This window comes from Nomascus leucogenys, chromosome 16 (assembly GCF_006542625.1).
Source record: "Nomascus leucogenys isolate Asia chromosome 16, Asia_NLE_v1, whole genome shotgun sequence".
Lineage (NCBI taxonomy): Eukaryota > Metazoa > Chordata > Mammalia > Primates > Hylobatidae > Nomascus > Nomascus leucogenys.
The window spans coordinates 54030693-54045476 of NC_044396.1; the positions used below are offsets into that span (position 1 = coordinate 54030693).

Here is a 14784-nt window from a genome sequence, read left to right on the forward strand (position 1 = left end):
TTGCAAATCACCTATGTCTAAATGCCAAATAAGTAATGGCCCAGGATGATAGGATCCACTCTGGGAAGGGTTTCCATGGGTTATCTGGCCAGCTGGGCTTTGATGGCCTCTTTCAGCATTTCCCACACTTCTGCTATATCCCAACAACCAAAGGCCCCCAGCCGAACAGCTGCATTTTTCTTAATCAAAAAAAATTTTTTTTCTGAGAAAGGGTCTCCCCCTCTGTTGCCCAGGCTGGAGTGTAGTGGTACAATCATAGCTCACTGTAACCTCCAACTCTTGGGCTCAGGTGATCCTCCTGCCTCAGCCTCCTGCACAGCGAGGACTACAGGTGTGCACCATCACATCCGGGTAACTTTTAAAAATTTTTTTGTAGAGACGAGGTCTTACTATGTTGCCCAGGTTGGTCTCAAATTCCTGGCCTCAAGTGATCCTCTTGCCTCAGCCTCCCAAAGCACTGGGAATACAGGCATGAGCCACTGTGCCTAGCATCTTATCCAATTTTTAACTCCTCTCCTCTTTCTAAGTAGAAGAGGAGGGAGGGGGATAAGTGGAAAAGACAAACTGGCCAGAAAGAGAAAGGAGAGGAATGAATGGAAACAATGATTCTCCTACAAAGTATTTTAAATCCTGAGCTATGCCAGACTAAGTATGTTACCTACGTTAATATTTTATTATTACATCATTAAATTGACAACATAACTGCATAATAATAATGACTAGCCAGTACTGAGAGTTTTCTGTGTGCCGGGAAGTAGTCTAGACAGTCTGGCCAACTTGATCTCACCACAACACTATATAACACAAGTACTATTATTTTTCATTTCACAGATGAAGAACTGGATGATCAGAGAGGTAAAGTCATTTGTTCCACATCCCACAGCCAGTAAATGGCAGAATCCAGACACAGATGTCAGGATGCTGGACTCCAAAGTCCTGGCTCTTCATCCTGTTCGGGGAGCTCCTCTCCTCAACAGGAGGCAACAGCTAGCTCAGGCTGTCCAGCCAATGCACCCTTCACACAGGATTTCCCTCCTTGCAAGTGTTCTTCTCAAGAATAGGCCCCCTCATTGACCCTGTCCCTTTCATCACTTCATTGTCTTTTTTCTTCTAACCTCTCTGCTCAGTGCTCCGTGTCCCCTGGTTACTGGGGTAACAGTTATCTCGGGTGGTTTTTGCTAGATTTCCATGACCATTGTGGTCTGTCTCTCTTTCCCAGCACTTCTCAGCCTTTTAATTCTCTCCTCATTATTGAAGCCAGCATGGAGCAATTTTTCAAAACATCCAATTAGCAAGTGCACAGAAGGAACTGGGTCCATAATTAATTAATGATTCTAAGACGCAACAAAGCAAAAGCAAAGCCAAGGACGTGGAAGGCACCAAAAACTGAAACTGCATGAGGAAGATGTCCACATTCAGGACCCCTCCCTGGGAAGGACAAAGAATTAAACAAGCTGCTCACTGATTCAAATCCCTAAAACACCTCCACATGTCCTGGAATTGAAAAGACATCAATCACTGGGTGACAATCCCAAGTGGAACATCTCTCCCCTCCAGGATGAATGGCTGCCTCTGTTGTAGTAGTGAACTGATTCTTTCTCTATTGTTTTTATGAGAGAAGCTTGGCCCCTCTTTCCTCTCAAAATTGTTCAACTCTTTTAGAGACAGTCTTTCTAGCTAGATGGTCCTAACCTCTGGGATTTCTTGCTCTTCTCCAGGCAGAAGTCAAGTTAGTATACCAGGATTTAAGAAATCAAGCTAGGATGACTTGGAGAAAGAAAAAGGGAAAATAGTAGAGGAATGCCCGGATTCCCAGATGTACAGTTGCTATTCTAATTTGGAGAAGAAAGGAGGGCTTGGATGGAAGTCCACCCAGATCAAATTTTCACAGACATCAACTCGTTCTCCAACACACAGGGTGAAGTGCAAATGACAAGGGAGTGCTAGCACAGTTATTAGTCAAGGTGCTGTCTTTTCACTAGAAGGAAATAGGGATTATGTTTACTTTTGATTATTATGAACACTAGTTGCTGCCTGAAAGACTGGAGACAACAAAACAAATAGCCTGAACAGTATTATAGCAAGTTCCTGCATCTCACGGGACATCATGATATACTTGCCAGTAGTGAAAATTAGAAGATTTATATAGACCATGACAGTTGTAGGAATCCTTTACTACTTTTTCTTACCTGCAGCCTAATTTCCTTTTGGTTCTATATTGGGCTAATGCCAGCTTTCAGGGCTGATCTCTGTACTTAAGGGAGTATATCTAAACCCACTCTACCAAGCCACAGACAAAGCATTTTGCTTAATACCATGGCAATGGATACAAGCAATGTTAGATGAGAAGGAAAATAAAATGTCACCAGGACATTTACAAGACATAGTACTTATTGCTGCTGCTGCTCAAATAAAATAATAGTAAATACTGTTATGCATGTTGCTAAGCAATGTTGCATTTTCAGTCCTTAATAACTGCATTAGTAACACAAGATGGGACAAACTACATTTTGATACTGATGAGACGTTTTGCCTTCTTTGAATAATCAGCCTCAGCAACCGATGACTTCCAGCACAAAGCAAAAGTGGTTATCTTTTCTCCCCTGGCTATGATATGTATGAGAACTCAGTGGTAAATTTCCTATAGGAAAGACTAAGGGTTCTCTCTGCTAACCCACTCCCCCACAAAGTCTTTAAGTCTTAAGTAAAAAATAAACGAATTAATAAATAAGTAACATTCTTTCCCTGAAATGTCTCCTCTCAGCTATTGCATATGTATATGTAGCAAGTGCTAGAAAACTATGAATTTTAAATACAGTTAAAGATTTGAAGTAAAATGCATCTACAAACATATATCCTCTGATTCAAAGATAACACTGATTTGAAGGATCTTATGTGAGGATAATCAACATTGAAACAGTCTCAGATACTGTATTAATAACAACCCTCTGGTTTACAGATACTAAAAGTTTGCTTAGGGTGAGCTGCTAACTAACGACTTCTTGTCCCTCTCCTCAGTTTACCCAGCATTCCCTGATTACCCAGAATTCCCTGATTACCCAGCATTCCCCTATTATCCAGCATTCCTAGTTACCCAGCTTTCCCTGGTTACCTAGCATTCCCCCATTTATCCAGCATTCCTGACTACCCAGCATTCCCCAGTCATTCTGCATTTCTCAGCTACTACATAAGCATTAGTCAGAAATAGTCTGCAAGAAAATAACCTTTTCAACAGTATTTTACCAATGGAATTCTGGAAGCTTTCATCTCCTTAGAGGAACAGTATTGCATAAAAGATACTGTGTATGTTTTAACACAGACCCTGGAGCCAGACTCCCTAGGAGGAATCCTGACTACACAATTTCCCATTTAAGTGACTTTGGGCAAATTAACGTCGTTGTGCCCCTTTTTTTCTCACCTCTTACTGCAATGATTAAATAAGTTGATATATGTAAAGTACTTAGAGCAGTGCCTCCTTCTGGCTCTGGGGAAGAGCTGTTTGAACATCTCCCCATCAAAACAAGCAAATACTGCAGTTAGTAAAGGAGAAAAAAAGCTGACTCCAGAATGTACCCTTAGGATCTGTATTTGTTGCTTTTATATTTCAGAGGAAGCCACTGATCTAATGAAGCTAGAAAACACTAAATTTTGAACTCCTGTAACATCAAACTGTTACTAATTATGGTTCTGGGCATATGCCGTATGTTTCCCAGAAATAACAAATGTTCCACGGAAAAGTAAGTGGCCAAGGGTAGGAAAAACATATAGTAAATGTCCTTGTTTTTCTTGGCTGTTAACATTAACATAATGAAGCATTCAGTGAAAACTATGAACATTCAACTGCAACTTCCTACCACTTCAGAAGACATTCTTGAACTACTGAAAGTGAGAGCTGTTATGTTCAAATAGCATTGTCAAGTAATTTATTAAGAATCTTACATTTTAAACTTTGAAAAATGTTACTCTGTCCCATAGAAATTACATTGCTAGATGCTAAACTAACTCCATGTGATTCTCATTTTCAGAAATACAATTTTAGACCATTCAAGAGTTTCAGTGTTTCTCCTTGAGCTGCATAATAGAAAGCCATTTGGGTTTTAAATATAATTTTTTTACAGGGGTTCCCTTGTACAAGGAACACATTTGTCTCATACAGTCTTGCTATTTAAGAGGCTAATTGTTTTAGATTTCTTTTAAGCTTCCTTTATTTTACTTAAGTGAACTTGAAGTGAGTTTTTACAACTATCTAGTGAAAGAAAATTAAATTATTAATCAAGTGATTTTTATTTATAAGGAGGTCATACCAGCACCAGGAGGCTAACATTATGTTTTCTTTCAGTAGATTTTGTATTAAAGAGCATGTATTTTAAAAATAAATCAGCCTGATGGTCCCATTTATTCTTATTTTCTGTTATAAGTAAAGTATGATGATCCTATAGGTGCTAAAACGTGATCAAGATCTAATACAAGCTACTTTGCAGGCAGGAACTGCTACTGACAGAACCTCTGCACGTAATCAATGTGCAGTTATGTGACAGTCAATGCCATGTCCTAGAATTACGATGATGAAAAAAAAGCAGCCCTAGGTTCTGTCCTCATGGAGCTTAGAGTCTAAGACAGCGCTACTTAAAATGTGGTCTACGGACCAGTCTTATCAGACTTCAATAAGGCAAATACAGATATTGCAAGTAGTTGTCAATAAACTTCTATAGCAGCTGGACATTGCTACAGCATCCAAATGTGTAATCAAGTAAACTCATCTCATTGAATAGGGTATAGAATGGTCTGGAGATTGCCAAATTTGCATGGTGAGTTTCCTGGGGTAGATTCTAAGTACTGGTGTGCCCGGAATTGGTGGGTTCTTGGTCTCACTGACTTCAAAAATGAGGCCGCAGACCCTCATGGTGTAACAGTTCTTAAAGATGGTGTGTGGAGTTTGTTCCTTCTGATGTTCAGACGTGTTCAGAGTTTCTTCCTTCTGGTGGGTTCGTGGTCTCACTGGCTTCAGGAGTGAAGCTGCAGACCTTCACGGCGAGTGTTACAGCTCTTCAGGCCGTGCGTCCGGAGTTGTTCATTTCTCCCGGTGGGTTCGTGGTCTGGCTGGCCTCAAGAGTGAGGCTGCAGATCTTCACTGTGAGTGTTACAGCTCATAAAGGCAGTGCGGACCCAAACAGCGAGCAACAGCAAGATCTGTTGCAAAGAGCAAAAGAACACAGCTTCCATAATGTGAAATAGGACCTGAACGGGTTGCAACTGCTGGCTCGGACAGCCTGCTTTTATTCCCTTATCTGGCCCCCACCCACATCCTGCCGACTGGTCCATTTTACAGAGAGCTGATTGGTCTTTTTTACAGAGCGCTCATTGGTCTGTTTTGACAGGGTGCTGATTGGTGCATTTACAATCCCTGAGCTACACACAAAAGTTGTCCAAGTCGCCACTAGATTAGCTAGACACAGAGCACTGATTGGTGCATTCACAATCCTTGAGCTAGACACAGGTTGCTGGTTGGTGCATTCACAATCCTCCAGTAAAAGTCCTCCAAGTCCCCACCCGCTCAGGAACCCAGCTGGCTTCGTCTTGTGGATCACCCTGCCAGGGCTGCAGGTGGAGCTGCCTGCCAGTCCCGCACTGTGTGTCTGCACTCCTCAGCCCTTGGGCGGTGGATGGGACCGGGTGCCGTGGAGCAGGGGGCCGTGCTTGCCGGGGAGGCTGGGGCCGTGCAGGAGCCCACGGTGCGGGGGGCTGGGGGGGGTCTAGGGAGGCTCGGGCATGGCGGGCTGCAGGTCCCAAGCCCTGCCCCGCGGGGAGGCAGCTGAGGCCCGGCGAGAATTTGAGAGCAGCGCTGGTGGGCCGGCACTGCTGGGGAATCCGGAGCACCCTCCGCAGCTGCTGGCCTGGGTGCTAAGCCCCTCACTGCCCAGGGCCAGCGGCACTGGCCAGCCGCTCTGAGTGCAGGGCCCAGCGAGCCCGAGCCCACGCCCACCCATAACTCATACTGGCCCGCAATCGCCGTGCACAGCAGCCCTGGTTTTCACCCGCGCCTCTCCCTGTACACCTCCCCACAAGCAGAGGGAGCTGGCTCCGGCCTCGGCCAGCCCAGAGAGGGGCCCCCACAGCGCAGTGGCGGGCTAAAGGGCTCCTGGAGCATGGCCAGAGTGGACACCCAGGCCGAGGAGGCCTGAGAGCCAGTGAGGGCTGCCAGGGCTGCCAGCACGCTGTTACCTCTCACTGGTAGTCACAGACAGAAGGACACCTATTGATTTGTGATGAATTGGAAAGTTTTTCAAAAATTGAATTCCCCCCAGATAGTGTGAAAAGGACTAGTCTAGTGCTTTCAAAGCATTATACAAAAAAAGAGAGAGAGTTTAATTCCAACTAAGAAAATTTGAGAATGTTTTGTGAAATAAATGATTAAGAGTGGATTAGAATTTGAGGGGTAGAAATCACAACATGAGAAGTGCTATGGAGGCAGAAAAGTGCAAAGATGACCCGGGCCACCTTCTTCATTATGGCTGGAATAAGACATGAGGACAAGGCAAAGGGAGGTAACAGAGATAAATGTGCAAAGATTGATTGAAGCCAGTTACTAGAGGGCCTCGAATGTCATGAAAAGGACTCAGAACTTTATTTTTGAGATAATCAGAAGTCCTTAATATTTCTGAAGAGCATCATGACACAAAAGAAACTATTTTACATATAATATTGGCTCATTTGAACTACATGTGACACTTTAAGGCAGGAAGCCTTTAAGTGAGGTAAACAATAACAGTAAAAAGGAATTTCACTTTCACAAAACCACCTAACAAAATAATTATCTATTAAAATAAAAAATACAAATAAAAAGGAATTTTATTTAAAAATAATCTCTTTAATGGTGTCATATATTACTACATGTGTAAGTACACTTTTGCAATTTGAAGTCTTCGCTGCACCATAGCACAGTAAAATACCACTTTAGAAGATCTAATCATGTATGATTGAAGTAATTTTGAAATACCATTTCTTAGCTTTATAGTGACAGATAGAACACATTCTTCCCATTTTCAGAAACTTTGATTAAACCGCAGATAATATGGGAACATTAACCAGTGTACTATTATAACAAATTACACTAAAATGTCAAACACCATCACCAAAGGACACAAGAGCAGCACTTTTTTTCTCTCTGTTATTCTCAGCTTCCTATAAAACTAGAATTGATTTCATTAAATGTGCCTCATTTATGTCTCATTTAAGTTTGGTGCCAAGGACCAAAAGGCTCTTAATTCTTGCAGCTGACTGAAGTGGAGTCTTTGTGGCATTAAGACTCTCATAAATGTATCTTCTTAAGAAACAGTTGAACCACTAAGTAAGTTTTAAACTTTGAGGGTAAAATTTTCTAAGGTTTTAACAAATAAAACGAGGCTCCCAGAAAAACATATTATCACATTAGAATTTCACATACTTGGCTGAGTAAATATCTAATTATTTCATCTTATAATTCTGGTTTAATAATATCATCTTCAATTTGGATGTGAGAATTACAGAACTGTAAAGATACCATCCTGTTAAAGCTACACATTTAGAATTGCACACATTTGTGATACAACTACAATACAAGGCTAAAACAGAGCAGTGTGAGTCATTGATTAAGATGCACTAAAGCAGGGGTGCTCAACTGAGGGTGATATTTGCCCTTCCCAGGAGACATTTGGCAATGTCTTCAGATGGTTGTCATGACCGGGGATATACTACCGGCACCAGGATACTGCAATACATCCTATAATGTGCAAGACACTCCCTTCCAGAAGAATTACCTGGTTCAAAATGACAATAGTGCTATGTTGAAAAAAACTTGTACTGAAGGATCACACTAACAACATGTCCATCATTCCTCCCAATTCTAAGATTTTTGGCATATGCTATGGTCTGAATGTTTGTGTCTGCCTCCCTCCCCAAATTCATATGTTGAAGTCCTAACCCCCACGGTGATTATATTAGGAGGTGGAGTTTGGGGCAGGTGATTAGGACATGAAGGTGGATTTAATGTCATTATAAAAGAGATCCCAGGGTCTCTTTTCCCCTACCACCATAGGAGGATACAGCGAGAAGGCACCATCTACGAACCAGGAAATAGGACCTCGACAGACACCGAATCTGCCAGCACCTTAATCTTGGACTTCTTGACCTCAAGAACTGTAGGAAATAAATTTCTGTTGTTTATAAGCTACCCAGTTTATGACATTTTGTTATAGCAGACTAAACAGACTAAGACAGCATATATAGAAATAATCACTTTGATTCATACAGTAGGAAAGTCAGAAACAAGGAGGTTCCTGAAGATTAAAACAGATAATTATTATGCCTCCCTTTGATATAATGAACTACTTACATCAAACCCTCTGACTTTTGCAAACAAGACCTGAAGGTAATCCTCACCAGTGCCCTGGTGTAATTCCACTGATGTCAGTAATACTCTCTATGTAGCTATGCAAACATTGCATCAAGAAGTCTTCCAGCAGACCTTCATAAAAGACAGGCACAGTTGAAAACCTCAAATAAGTTTCCAGGCATGTATTGTTTTCTGTGTTGTAAGTCAGTAATGGCTTTAAGAAGCAATGTGAAATAACGACTTTTGAGAATGTGGGAAAGAAATCCATCTCCTTAAATATATACATTGATTCTAAGATGTGAACCTTTTCTAGATATGCTAAATGTGCAAAATGTATAAAGCATGTTAAATATATAAGGTATAATAAGGTCTTTTTGTAAGAAGAAATAGAAAGAGGCCAGATGTGGTGGCTCATGTCTATAACTCCAACACTTAGGGAGGCCAACACAGAAGGACTGCTTAAGGCCATGAGTTCTAGACTAGCCTGGGCAACACAGTGAGACACTCTGACTCGACAAAAAATACAAAAATTAGCTGGGCATGGTGGTGAGCACTTGTAGTCCCTGCTACTGAGGAGGCTGAGGCTTCAGTAAGCCAAGATTGCACCACTGTACTCCAGCCTGGGCAACAGAGTGAGATCCCATTTCAAAAACAAACAAAGAAAATAAAACCAAAGAAATAGACTCTGAAATGCTCTTCCTCTCAGCTCCTTCTCCATCAGTGTTAGACTCTGAGTTTCATTTAAGTCTTGGTATTGCTCCCTTCCTCCTCCCCTCACCACTCCAGAACGAGGCACAGGGAGGACAATGGGATCACTATTGTCTCAGAAACAAGAACAAATTAATAGAAAGCCTGGTTTCTCTCTCTTGTTTTCCTTTCTTGAAATTTCTTCGAAGTCTTTGACTGTGAATTGGGTACTATCAAGGACATCTGTCCTGAACATCCTCTTAGGTCTTCTAGAGTATATGCCTTTATTTAACTAAACAGAAGAATAACCACACTTATATGCAATACAATTTATACTTGAAATCATGTTTAAATTCTATCTAAAGACCCACACTACTTACTTATAAGCAAAAACTTAGTATAAAACCTATATATTTGCTTATTGGCATATTATCTGCCTGTTCCACTAGAATTTCAGATCCATGGGAACAGGGATTTTGTCTTGGGTATATTGGCTGGGTGAGTAAATGAATATCTTCTCCCTATCAGCAGAGTCATTACACAATTGCAAACTCCTTTTATTTTTACAGAAGACCACAGGACTCATTTCCTGTTACAAACTACTCATGTTGGTTCATTCATTCATTCTCTATTAAGTCTTTCATGATCTGGCTCCTGCCACCTCTCTAGCTTTCCCCCATAGGATGCCTGCCTTGCTCTCCAGCAACACTAGCTTTGGCTCAATTCTTAGTAAGTTCCATGCTCCCTTCTACCTTAGAACCTCTGCTCTGGCCTTTCTTCTGCCCATCTCCAACACCTTCAGATTTCTGCAGGGAAGACTTCCCTGATCCCCACTGAGACTAGGTGTGGTACCTGCATTTTATAGTCTCATAGTTCCTTGTTTTTGCTGTTGTCGTTTTCTATCATAGTACTTAACACATTTGTAAAATGTATTTGTGTGATTATTTGATTAACTTTGCTCCCAACCCCACTCTTCTCAGCTGCATGACTTCCTATCCCTATTAATATCCCTGCCATCTAACACAGTGCCTGTCACATAGCAACTGCTCAATAAATATTTATTGAACAAATAAATGAATTATGTTTCTAGAAATATAATCTATTACCAAATACGTAAGTCCATGTTATACCATATCATTCTTCTCTAGGGCTCAAGTTAGTAGGTACTTAGCCAACATTTGTTGGTTAATTGAAATCATCATTCATCTCCAGCAAACACCATTCTCCTATGTCTGTATGACACTAAACAATTTGTTGCAAAATTGCTGGGAAATAAACTACTCTCTATTTTTTTCTACATACTAATACAAAAGCAGTTTGTTTTTGTTTTTCACCGAATTTATTAGCTGTTTTGGCATTAAGAACATGACTGGATGGAAAATAGTTGGCAGGGAATCAATTACTCGACTGATCAGTATTTGTCTCTGTGGCTATATTTGAAAACATCTGGAAGCACACTTTAATTATCCCCTGAATATTTGGTGTCTCATGTTCTCAGCCTCTGAGATAATCTCTCTCCATATTATTCCTAAATGAAAGGTATTCTGTTGACAAAATCAATGTTTTTTGACAGAGGGGAATTTGTGGGACATTGAAAATACAGAATAATGAGCTCCCAGGCTAAAAGGGCTAAAACAGCATTCATTCTTTTAAGAGGAGGAGCAAAGAAGTCTTTAGATTAGAAAACTGCAGAAAAATGAAATTCCATGTAACATCCTATAACTAAGAAGCTAGTCACACAGGGAGCCTTGGGAAGAGTACAGATTTCTCGGGGACCCAGACAAAACCATCCTGACTTAAGGAGGCTAAAGAGAGATATCCAAACAACAGGAAATCAGTAATAATTGTAAACCTAGAATCTATTCATATACCTTGCTTTCAAATAATTTCTTTATATGTATTCTTCCCATCTATGGTTATCTGGATTTCTGCCACTAGGCAACTTTTACTAAATTGTCTGAAATTCTTGAACAAAATCCCAAACAGCCCAGGAAATTTGGGCAGTATTTGCTAAGTCAGGCCATTCTTATGGAAAGCCCGTTAGGAAGTTTAACCTCTGTTGAAGAGGTCATCCTCTTCCCTGCCTTGCCCACTACTCTCTCAAGCCCACTAGTAGTCAAGCAGGGAGTGGCTTCTTCACTGCCCCAAGAGCTTTTCTGTCAATTTCTCATCCAAATCATCCTCGTTTGGGTCTGGCAGATGCTGCAAACCTGCAGCATGAACTCTCACAGTCTCCCTTTGCTCCATGTGAATGAGAGGTGAAGTCTAGCTTATTTGGGGCTCACTCTAGCAAGGAATTACCTGCCCCTGAAACAATAAACACAGAGAAGGACCCAGGTGCTGCAGGAGGGACAGAAATGACTAGAAGCCAATAGCATCATATTGATTATCCACACCTCCATGCCAAGGGGAAGTGTTCTTATCTTAAATCCTACTCAAGCTTTACTGTCTTTAGGCAAAAACACACATTTTCCTATTAGGCTTTAGTTTGATGTCAGAAAGAGCCAAGGAACTAAAGCAATGGCGACTGCCATTTCTCGGGTTGTAATATCCATAAATAGTCCAACCAAATTATCTCAAGAAGAAGGAGCTTCACAGACTGCCTGATCATTACTAGTTACAATGCACAACTCTATCTTGGCCTCCAGGAGAAATGCAATAGGGCTGAGACTTAGTTCTCAATGCCATGAGCAAAAAAAAAACATTAGATTTTGCTTAACATGACTTCAAATATTTCATAACTCTTCTATAGATCTCATTAGAAGGACTGGACTACCAAATTTGGAATAAAAACTTTTCCCTTTCACTTTCTTGTTACATCCAGGTGAGCCATGTTGCTCAGGTAGTAATTAAACCATAAAGACTTAATGGGGGAAAAGGAAGTGGGATGAAAAGAGCTAAGTCTACTCAAGTTTCATTTGATATCAATGTATCTGCCCTGCCCCCATTTATTTTATTTTCTCCATTTGTTCCTCATACACAACTGTTTGACCAAGTAAACATCAGATTAATCTTCATGACTTTTTTCCAAACAGGCTCAAAACATATTACTGAGGTCTAAGCCATATGACTTTGCCTGCAATTCTTCACTAGCCCTTGTCTGGGGCCATTAACTTATTTTGAAAAGTTTCCAAGAAATTCAGTAGATTTCCCTTCCTGAAAAGCCAATTTCCTAACTGTTCAATGAGATGGCTTTTGAGACTCATATCAACAAATTAGGAAAGTAATAATGTTCCTATTCTAACAGGAAATTCACTATTGCTGGTGCTGCTGCCCTAATTATACTATAATCGAATTTCAAAAGAATCTTTTTTGAATTAGAAAACATCCCATCTACTTGCTGCATAATATCCTCTTCGGTCCTCTATACTAAATGAGTCCATTTGGAAAGTAAGGAGGGGTATAAATTACCTTTTTTCCAGGAATCAACAAGCCAGGTTTTTACTCCATTATCATATGTCTTGTTTTGTTTTACTAAATCTCTTACACTTAAATAAGGTTTCCGCTTAATCAGTCACCAGAAAAGAGGACAGGATTTTTTTTTAATTAAAACGGGTGCATAGCTTTCTTTTCAGTAACATACACATTCATCAAGAGTTAAAAATGGAAATGGCTACCCCATGACAAAGCTTATTTTTCTACATAGCAAATACAAATATATAAACACACAGAAACCTACCTAGGATACAGCTTTGCATTTTGAATCATAATTTACACAATTTAACCCTTTCAAGAGATTAAAAAACTAACTCACAGTATGCAGTCACTCAGTGCCTGGGATCTCGGAGCCTTCCTCAGTATCACGACAGATTTTAACACCAGGAGATCAGACGCCCTGCAACTGAGATCACTCATAATTAGCAAATATTGTTCTTGAACATTTGACAGCTCTGTAAAAGTTTTGGTGAGACTGTCACTTTTATTTCTTTTGTAGTTGCCTTCGCAAACAGGAAACAGGAAACACACCTACAAGAACACTGACGTGTATCAGCCTAATTGGTTTTTGGTTCAAAGTACTTAGGAATGAGTCTTGTAACCCAGGGGTAACAGGTGCACAGTCTCCAAAGAGTAGGAATCAGTTCTGAGCATCTCACAGTCCACTTCTCTGGACAGATGCTATGCAGGCAATTTATTACAGGGAGAAACAGGCATGCTGCATAGCAGTCAGGCCTTATGGCCTTAATTCAGGAAGGATTATAAACATTAGAATAAACGAACTTAAATATATACATATACACATATATCAAATATATTATTTAAATATATATCAATTATTTAAAAGAAAAATATGTTAAAATAATGTAATATATATAATTTTTCCTGGAATGTATATAGAAACTATCACTTAGGAATCATTTGGTTACAAGTAACAGAAAACCCAGCTCAAACTCACTTATACAAATAAATAACAAAATAAGGAAATATTTGTTTCACTGAGCTGGGGAAAAAACCCAGAAGTAAGATTGGTTTTGGGAAACCACAAGTTTGTTGTATCATTTGATTCTAGACAGTTCTCTTGGTACAGGTATTCTTTGTGAATTGGCTTCACCCTCAGGCTGCTCTCCTCCTGGTGCAATAAAAATGGCTGTAGCAGTTCAAGATCACACATCTAACATCCAAGAGGACAGTGTCAGCGTCATGGCAGTCCCAGTGAAAGTTCTGAGGTCATTCTGAGGGCCCATAGCTGAATCGGCCACTGTATTTGGGGGTCTCATATGTTAAATGGCTTAAACTAGTCAAGGCTTATCCCTGGAGGTAAGAGTAGGGTCAATCCACACAAACAAACAAACATCACATAGAGAGACACTGGGGATACTTAGAGGAAAGGGAAAGTGGGAAGGGGATCAGCAAATGTCCACCACAACAGTGCTTGACAATAATCTGAAGACTGATATTTGAGGATGTGTATCTGTAAAAACCCTAGTACTCAGGTGATCTGCAGATGTCCGAAAGAGAATGAGTGGAAGTTCAATAGATGTTGATGACCCAAGGCTCTATATTTAGTTGGACTTTCTTTTTTTTTTTTTTTTTTTTGAGGAGTTGGGGAGACAGAGTTTTACTCTGTCACCCAGATGGGAGTGCAGTAGAGCAATAATAGCTCAGTGTAGCCTCAAACTTCTATGCTCAAGCAATCCTCCTGCCTCAGCCTCCAGAATAGCTGGGACTGCAGGGATGCCCCAACATGCCTGGCTAACTTTTTTTTCTTTAATAGAGATGAGGGCTCGCTATGTTGCCCAGGTTGATCTCAAACTCCTGGCCTCAAGTGATCCTGCCACCTCAGTGTCTCAAAGTGCTGAGATTACAGGCATGAACCACCACACCTAGCCTGAACGTTCTATTAACATTGGATTTGCTCTCTGAGAAAATAGTTCAGAATATTTCCACTCTGTTTATTAAATACATTTTACAGTGTATGAAGCACTCTTCCATTTGATCATCTATTTTGTCATGAAAAGAACCCTGTCAGCAGTGGGCAGGCATCCCCACTGGAAGCTTAGACAGTGGGGCAGACATTGCCTGTTGCCTATCCAATGACAAGTCTACCCTTTTCCCTTACAGAATCTTGATTTTGTCCAGGGCAGGAATTTGCCGTGTTAAAAAACCACATGATTATCTCAATAGATGCAGAAAAGGCCTTTGACAAAATTCAACAATGCTTCATGCTAAAAACTCTCAATAAATTAGGTATTGATGGGACGTATCTTAAAATAATAAGAGCTATCTAT

At 40.5% G+C, this 14784-nt stretch overlaps 1 protein-coding gene across 3 annotated transcripts in view; it reads right to left on the reverse strand.

Annotated features, from left to right (window-relative positions):
• NCALD (neurocalcin delta) overlaps positions 1-14784 on the reverse strand; it is a 424053-nt gene that overhangs the window by 198216 nt on the left and 211053 nt on the right. For 2 of the 3 annotated variants that reach the window (XM_030794976.1, XM_030794977.1), the window contains exon 4: positions 12813-12899. The exons of the other annotated variant lie outside the window; for it this stretch is intronic. The gene's annotated coding sequence lies outside the window, so the exon portion shown is untranslated. The remainder of the gene's footprint in view (positions 1-12812; positions 12900-14784) is intronic. 3 annotated transcript variants of the gene reach the window in all.